General features: G+C 31.9%; 1 protein-coding gene across 3 annotated transcripts in view; it reads right to left on the reverse strand.

Moving 5' to 3' along the window:
* LOC132750638 (macrophage mannose receptor 1-like) overlaps positions 1-4326 on the reverse strand; it is a 43076-nt gene extending 38750 nt beyond the window's left edge. For all 3 annotated transcript variants that reach the window (XM_060740650.1, XM_060740649.1, XM_060740648.1), the window contains exon 1: positions 4179-4326. The gene's annotated coding sequence lies outside the window, so the exon portion shown is untranslated. The remainder of the gene's footprint in view (positions 1-4178) is intronic.
* Positions 4327-6000: the final 1674 nt, after the last annotated feature.

The raw sequence follows: 6000 nt of genomic DNA on the forward strand, positions 1-6000 counted from the left end.
ATTGTTTTCTTAACTCAGAATATATCGGACATTTAATGGTAAAGTGAAATTCGTCTTCTATATCATTCATATAACATAAAGTCACTTTCGTTCATTCCTTGGTACATCATTAGGTCTTTCTAACTCGATATTAAGTTTGTGTGAGGACAGTCTAATTTTGGCTAAAACATTTCTATATTTAACATTTTCAATATATTTTATATATAACGATTCTTCAAATATGATCTTATATTCCCTATATACATCTAACAAGGATGAAGATTGAATACTATCATTCCAACAACTTATATAAATATCCCGTAATCTATTCCTAAAAATAGGTACAAATAGCTTTAACTGACTGTTGCACTTTTTATTTTAATGTGAAATATATGTTATAATACGCTATGACTTAAATTGTATATATTGTGATGTGTTGATGATCTCAGTATGTACATGTATTTAGTATTGCTGAATTTGTTTGCTTTAGGGTTTGATATAGATATACATGTATATGTGTGTAAATATATAAATTGAGCCGCGCCATGACAAAACCACTTTTTCACTTAAAAAATAGGTCTTTATGATTAAAATAAATGCTTTTATAAAAAGGTGTACACGCAGTTAAATTTTTCTGAGTTTCATCTATGGCGGCGCGCACCTGTTGGTTAGTAACCAATCAAAACAAAGTATTCAATAAATTGTATAAATGGGACAAAATAATTGGTCACGGTATATTAAAATGACTTTTACGAGTTGAGTTAATGATATTTAGAACTTTTTTCGATTCTCTAAAATAATTCAAGTTTAAATAATTAACAAATTTTTTATTTTATATAAATATTGATGGACCCTTTAATAGTGTACACACATCGGGCATTCAGGTGTTCGATACGGCCCTGTAGGGCTGGCACTATTGGAGATGTCTATTAATGTAATAAGAACATTATAAAAGAAATTAATAAATAGCCTCTCATGTCGTTTTTGGTGCGTTGGTCCGATTCTGATTTCGGCTTGCCATCTAATTAAACAAAAGATCCAGGTCGTTTATCCGGGGATGACAGGAGGGATGTAACTCATTTATTTTATTAATTAACTAATAATTTGTACAGGTTGTATTGGATGCACGTGTTTGTTTCCAAACTTATCTAAATATTCATATAAGTTGTATTTCGAATTATCATTTCGTGGACGTACGCGGACGGTGTTGCAAATCTATACTTAACTTTTTTAGTTTTAAATGTTGTCTAGGCATGTAGACTTATTCTTTTAACTGTAAATATGCAGATTATATAGTCTTAATATTTATAAATTTTTACTTGTGGCCCTAGGAAGTGGCCGTGAAACGGAAGTATAATGTGATATTATAATCTTAAAAAATTGTCTTAATTGGGTATACATGCCAGACATTGTTTTATCAATACAAATCAATCGGTCAAACAAATTGGGATGGAAGGCTAATGTTACCCTTAATGTTAAAAAGATTTCATATTGTAAATATTCTAACTCCCCCGCCCTGTGTTTGTTTTTACTTCTTCTTTTTTGTCCTGTATATAAAGATTAAAAGTGTATGTGTCCCCCCATATGGAGCATAAGCTACACACATACACTCACGTATGAAATGGCCTTATATTTGTTAAAAAGGGTCATTTCATCACATTAAGGGTAACAAAGATATTTCTTATAGCCATATTTTGGGAAATTTTCTATTTATATTGGACCATTGATTAAACATTTGATTGTTATTTTACAAGTTAGTTTTTGTTTTATTTTTATTTTTAATAGTTGTACAGATACTATACAATGGAGTGTTAAGGGCACCTGCTAAATCTCTATCCCGTTCGCGCGACAAACTTGTCGATATAGGTCAATCCAAAAATTAAGAAAATTTGCAAAATATTTCAAAATCTGATTGACCTCCTTATTTTGTAAATAGAGAATTTTCGGCCAATCAGAACAAAGGAGGCAATCACTTTAGACCAATAAGAACATCTTTAACTAAGCATTTTTCGGCCAATCAAAATTTACCTATTAAACGTGGTTCGGCGCTATCTGTCAAAATCGTTTCTGCATTGTTCTCCCTACGAAAAGTAATTGTATTAAATGATGGCCAAATTGTAAAAAACTATGTTCTCAGGCGTGTTGCTAAGGTTTATACTTATAAACCTTCTCATGTGTTAAATAAAGTTTAAAAAAACTAAGATCTACAATTCTAACTGTGTTGGTCTGTTATAGAAGGCGTACGCGTATAAGCGTCTTCCCCCCTTTTAATATTTGTTTTAACATTATAAATATGATTTGCAATAAATGAAGCTATCATTAAACATAATTATTAGGGTTTTTTTTTTGTTCCCTATATAGAAGACGTCCGCGTATAAGCGTCTTCCCCCCTTTTAATTTAAGTTTAAATTTTAAATACAGCTTTTTAATCTTAGTGTGGGATATAATCCCACCGTTTTCCGGCCCCATCCAGTGCAATTATTTTGCATTGTTGGGGCAGGAAATATTGTACTCACTAGTCACATATGCAGATATTAACTAAATAAAGTGTTTTCCCTATAATAAATGAAACATATGCTCGCCCATATGGTTTTAAACCGGTGGTGAGGGTAAATAAACTCAACACACACACACAAAAATAACTAAGCAGGTGTTCGGGTGAAATAAACTAAAAATTAAATAAAATTTATCATTTCCATACTAAAACAAACTTGTTTTAACAATTTTGACACTCCTTTGTGTATGTATCTGATCAAATTAGACTTATAATAACTAGCCACATTGAATTGGGGAAATACGTTCCTGACATTGCTTTAAAAAGACTTTCTTTCTCTTTTTTAAACATAGTATATTATAATAGTTGACCTGTTATAAGAGACGGTGCTTTTTATAAACGTCTCGGCCCTTTTAACCTTAAGTAATTTAAACATGCTGTTCATTTTTTAAATACACGTCATTTTAACTTAGTATGGGAGCAATCCCATCTTATTCCTATCATGGGTTACGTACTTTTATACGAACTTGTGATAGGAATTATGGCACACACGTAAACACATGTACCGATAAAACTATAGCTTAATTAAATTAGTTCCCATATAAATAAAGTAAGTTTTAAATGAAGTATGTGCTCGCCCATATGGTTCATTCCGGTGGCGAGGGTAAACAAACCAAACACACACACACGACAAAACCAACACCAGTGCGTTTGCGACCAGCATGGATCCAGACCAGCCTGCGCATCCGCGCAGTCTGATCAGGGCTTACCAACTCTATTACAAGTAGAGAAACTGATAGCGAACATCATGGATCCTGATCAGACTGCGCGGAAGCGCAGGCTGGTCTACATCCATGCTGGTCGCAAACCCATTATGTTGGTTTTGTCATGAAGCGGCTCATATATTTCATTAGTGATTGGAATTTTTATAACTAATTTTATGTTAATTACAGACAGTATTTGACTTTAACCTCATTAGAACTTTAAATTTATACGGTGATCATAAACCACAGGAGCTTGACATTATATTAATAATTGAAAAATATAAAGAAATAATTAATAAAAAAGGCAAATATACAATATTATAGTGTTTTTGGTGTTTCAATTTATTCATATTAATTGTATACAGGTGTATATTTATAATAGAGCTTAGATGTTTCAATTTTTTTCTAATTTATACCAATCATTGATACAATGTCGAGCTCATGTGTATAAACTAATGAACATTTCAATTAAAACATTAATAATCAAATTCAGCCTGGTTTATAGTTTATATCTTCACATCATAACGGGCATAATTTAAGCAAGGTAACACTATAATATTCACATCTAAACGTGATCTTGATCACATATTTTGTTTTGTATCATAATCAGATCACTGCAGACATTTACCATCTTTATAATTACATTTAATGATCAGATACGCGTGGAACATACGCGGACAGACAGATGGACATACAGATAAAGAAAGCTGTTGTAGAATATAAGGAATCTTAACATGATTTTATAACAACCAAATATAAATAAGTGAACATGCATTTTTTTCTTCTGTGAGAGGCCTTTTGTAAACTTGTAAATGACATAAACAGATAAAATACAAACTTTATACATATGATAAATGACCAAATAAAAATGAATTAAAAACCCTTATATTATTACTAAAACATATCAAGCTATCAAAAATCGCAAAATAAATTCACATTACCTTTTGTCTTGTACTAAACGATGGAAAAAGATGTGTGCAATGGTGGACACATTCCTAAACGCTAAAGTTATCCATTTTCTGTGCACGATTTTCTCGTGAAATGTGTGCGTTTTTGTCAGCAGGTTTCGGGTGCTAAGTATAGTCGACGTCTTCGAAATCACGGTCACTTATTTTTTTAAATAAACCATTGGACTTGTAAGTATTTATGTTTTTTTGAGATATGTTTTAATTTTTTTAGCGATTGGTATATTTACTATTTTTACAGAACTTTACTTAAATGTCGATTTCTCTTTTACGCCGAACTGATTAATTACACTCGAATATGTTTCTTGATTTGAAACTTGTGGTTTTAAGCTCACAACGTTAACCCACTGTGGTTATATTAATATGAAAATGTTTCATTAAGAAATGATATTGTGCGTCTTTTTTGCTGTTTAAATACATGTTTATAATACTGCACGTTTTTCATGTCGCCTTTTATTGGATAATCGTCACGTTTATATAGCTATATATTATACACGGCTGCTGTCAATTTTCGAATAAATCTCACTTTTTCTCAAAAGGAAGTTTGCTGTATTATAAATTCGTTATAAATATCGTGACAGGTTAAAGAGCCGTATATAAATGGTTGTTTGCAATATATCCCTCGTCGGCTCGGACTATATTTACATACAAACATCCGTTTATATAGGACCATATAACATGTCAAAAATCTTTATAACTAATTATATATATGCGGAATTCGATGTAGTTAGATGCGGAATATTTTGCTGTTTTTTTTCTTAGGAAATTTCAAATTATAATAAACATGTATATAATATATTTTGAATCCATCTAAAATATATAGTATAATATTATCATATAACATTTATTTATTCCAAATCAAACTATTCTGAACACACTAAGAATACGAACTATTACTAATTTAAATATATGGATCAATATATAACACACTTTATTTCATTATATTGTTTTGGCATTTCTGATAATGTTTTTGCTGATGTTTATCGTGGCAGATTTGTGCCGTTTCTGTTTTCGCCCCGCGGCCACGCTTGGAGTGGTCACGAGGCGAAAAAACGAATGGCACAAATCAGCCACCATAAAAGTATGACGTTTCACAAAATTAATGCATATCAACCCGTGTACAAAAAAATTCTACCTCATGCATTTGCAACTATTTAAATCAAAACCGGTCAAATAAGAACAAGATATCTAAAACACTCAAAAGGAATAGTACTACTCTCCTGTGCATCGTTGGAATATTACACTATCGTCTACTGTCTTTTCTGTAGTAACGCGAGTGTATTCAGTGAGCTACGAAGGGAGCGTATAATGGTACCTAACCTTGATTCGAACATGTTAATGCATTACGTTGTGTTTATTTGAATAAGGCTTCAAACTACCAAACTCTTCACAGTGATTTGATTTTCCATGTAGCGAAGCAAAGGGGGGACCACTGCATAGGAGTGTGTCAGTCTAATAAAAAACTCCTCACAGTGATTTGACTGTCTATGTAGCGAAGCAAAGGGGGTCCACTGCATAGGAGTGTGTCAGTCCGCCAAACTTGATTGGCAACGTTATAACCACGGCTTTCACAAACATCACGTGACCATAGACTGCAAAATGGAGGCTACTATAACTACACAAAATAAACTGATTTTGTTGAAAAAAAATGTCTTTTTATGACAAAAAAAAAAACAACAAAAAACAAAACATTATTTCATCTACTTTGGAAAGAAAGTGAATAAAACCAAACTTATCCGTAGCTGAAAAAGGAAATGTGAAATTCCGTAGTCCGCTACGGTTCCAGGACGGACACACA

The sequence above is a fragment of the Ruditapes philippinarum genome, unplaced genomic scaffold, assembly GCF_026571515.1.
Source record: "Ruditapes philippinarum isolate M1 unplaced genomic scaffold, ASM2657151v2 ctg3811_1_1_1_1, whole genome shotgun sequence".
NCBI lineage: Eukaryota > Metazoa > Mollusca > Bivalvia > Venerida > Veneridae > Ruditapes > Ruditapes philippinarum.